The following is a 3213-nucleotide window of genomic DNA, read 5'->3' on the forward strand; positions in this document are numbered from 1 at the left end:
CCTGCTGTCTAAAATAAAGATACATCAAAAAAATAAGAAGCAACTATCATATGTAATAATCATGAATGGAATAGAGAAGAAATAACTTATGAACACTTAATACCACTCACACTACTGTCCCAATAGGTCCATTCAGAATTTTAAGGACGTGTCTAAATTGTTGCAGGATGAGCAGTCTGAATAACACTATTTATGCTTGCAAGATGCCAGTATTTTGCTGCAGTTGCAGCTTTCTGAATTTAAAGAAAAATAAAAACAGCTTTCAGTATTTTCTTATTATTTCATTAGTAAGTATTATTCAGGTTAGGATAATTAACAAAAAAAAAAGCAACAAAAACAACCCCCAAAAAAACCCAAAACCCAACAACACAAAACCAAAACACCTACAACAGCAGCAGAAACAACATCAATTACTGACTCAATAAACTTGGATGGGACCATGCTATTCCTGCTACTACAACCTTTAAAGGCTATTCCAAACAGTTACAAAATTCAGTGTGTTTAAAAACAAAATCTGAGTTGCCTAGAAAGAAAAAGTACATGTAAAGAAAACATAAGTTTTTGTATCAAAATGTCATTATTGTAAAAAACAATTTCTATTAGCAAGTTATGCATTACATTTGACATACTGGAAACATTATTATATATGAAAGTGACATTGCACATCAATATTTATTACTATTTAGAGTATTTATTAATTTCTATACCTACTTTTACATTTGAAAAATAATGAATGATTATTATATACTCAATATATAATTCAATATTCTTTTTAACATAACTTTTTCTAAAACCCTCAAAATAATGTAAGGTCAATCTTTTCCGGTCTTGTTGGTGAATAACTGGAGCTTTGAAGGACTGCATCATCCCATCCTGGTACACTAAATAAGCTGGTCCATATCCCCCGTCATCATTAGCACTAAAAACTACATCAAGATTTGGCCTGAGATTTGGTCTCTGAGTTGTTAGGAGGAATAACATTATGAAGTGGGAACATAACCTCCTCTACATCTTAGGCTGAGGCCTGATTGAGAATGATTCAGATACAGTGCAATAACTGAATTTAATTTATTATTGTATTTCTTGGAGATTAGATATAAGAGAGGAGCTGACATTGATTTCTTAACTGAACAACAGCATTAAAAAAATTACAAGTTGTGGTAGAATTTCTTAGCTATGGATATCAATGTGAATATAATCACATGTATCAATATGAATGCTGAAAAATCACTCCTAAAAATGTGTTATTAAATCCTTGTTACCAGACTTCGTTCAAACTGAACTATTAGCTTAAGTGACATACTGTCTATCATTCATACCTTTGGATCATTTTGATTAACAGCTACTGCAAGTAAAAGTCCATCTCTTGCAAATGCACATAGTAAAGCTCCTCTTGACTTTACAGACACACAGTGAGGAACCAAATTAACAAGAGAACAAGTCTGCTGCACCCAGTGGATCTGGTATGGCAAAGAACTGAATACCAAAAGACAACAAAACCAAGAGGTTACTCAGATATGCTGAATGGGATGATTCATATGTAGTAAAAAAAAAAAACAAAAAAAAAAACCAAAAACACACAACAAAAAAAACCCACCACACATGATGCAAGACAAAGACACACAAAGCATGTACAATTAAAAAAAAAATCAAATTTTCTTCAAAAACCTTACAAATGAAAAATATTTTTATTTACACAGGTTTAAAAACGATGTCTGAACAACAAGAATTATTTTTATGGGATAGGAATTTGGGCTATATATATAGAACATGCAAATAAATATAGACGCATGCCATATAATTAAGGCACTTGCATTCTAGCTAGGAACAGCTTCCTCAGACAGTGTAACGTCATCCAACACAGGAATACTCAGAATTCAAAAATGAAAATCAATGGTATGCTGCTCTAAACAAAGAAGTTGTAGAAACCCCATCATTGGAAGTGTTCAAGGTCAGGTTGGATAGGGCTTCGAGCAACCTGATCATGAAAGTCAAAGATGTCCCTGCCTGCGGCAGGGGGGGTTGGACTAGATGATCTTTAAAGGTCCCTTCCAACCCAAACCATTCTATGATTCTAAAAAGATTCAAAACATGATAGAAAACACAAGAGAGGTTCCACTTGGAAGCGTGCCACCTAACTGACCAAAAAAAAGCATTAAGATGATAAAATGAAGTAAATAATATTAAGTAATGAAATTGAGCGATAGTTGGCATAAAGAATTATGAGTAACATGGCTGAGAAACGTGGTTACAATTTCAGGTTGCAAGTACTACAGTATATATATACACTTTGTGGTGGGTTGACCTTGGCTGGCCGCCAGGTGCCCACCAAGCCACTCTATCACTCCCCTCCTCAACTGAACAGGGGGAGAAAAATATGACAAAAGGCTTGTGAGTCGAGATAAGGACAGGGAGAGATCGCTCAGCCATTACTGTCACGGGCAAAACAGACTCAACTTGGGGAAAGTAATTTAATTTATTACCAATCAAATCAGAGTAGGGTAATGAGAAATAAAACCAAATTCTTAAAACACCTTCCCCCCACCCCTCCCCTTCTTCCCAGGCTCAACTTCATTCCCAAATTCTCTATCTCCTCCCCCCGAGCAGTGCAGGGGGATGGGGAATGGGGGTTGCAGTCAGTTCATCACACATTATCCCTGCCGCTCCTTCCTCCTCACACTCTTCCCCTGCTCCAGCATGGGGTCCCTCCCACAGGAGACAGTTCTTCACTAACTGCTCCAGCATGGGTCCTTTCCACGGGGTCACAAGTCCTGCCAGCAAAGCTGCTCCAGCGTGGGCTTCTCTCCACAGGGCCACAGGTCCTGCCAGGAGCCTGCTCCAGCGCAGGCTCTCCATGGGGTCACAGCCTCCTTTGGGCATATCCACCTGCTCTGGCATGGAGTCCTCCATGGGCTGCAGGTGGATATCTGCTCCACCGTGGACCTCCATGGGCTGCAGGGGGACAACCTGCCTCACCATGGTCCACCATGGGCTGCAGGGGAATCTCTGCTCCGGCACCTGGAGCACCTCCTCCCCCTCCTTCTTCACTGACCTTAGTGTCTGCAGAGTTGTTTCTCTCACATATTCTCACTCCTCTCTCCAGCTACTGTTGTGCAGCACGTTTTTTTTCCCCTTCTTAAATATGTTATCACAGAGGCGCTACCACCATCATTGATTGGCTCAGCTTTGGCCAGCAGTGGGTCTGTCTTGGAG

This window comes from Aptenodytes patagonicus, chromosome W (genome assembly GCF_965638725.1).
Source record: "Aptenodytes patagonicus chromosome W, bAptPat1.pri.cur, whole genome shotgun sequence".
Classification (NCBI taxonomy): Eukaryota; Metazoa; Chordata; class Aves; order Sphenisciformes; family Spheniscidae; genus Aptenodytes; species Aptenodytes patagonicus.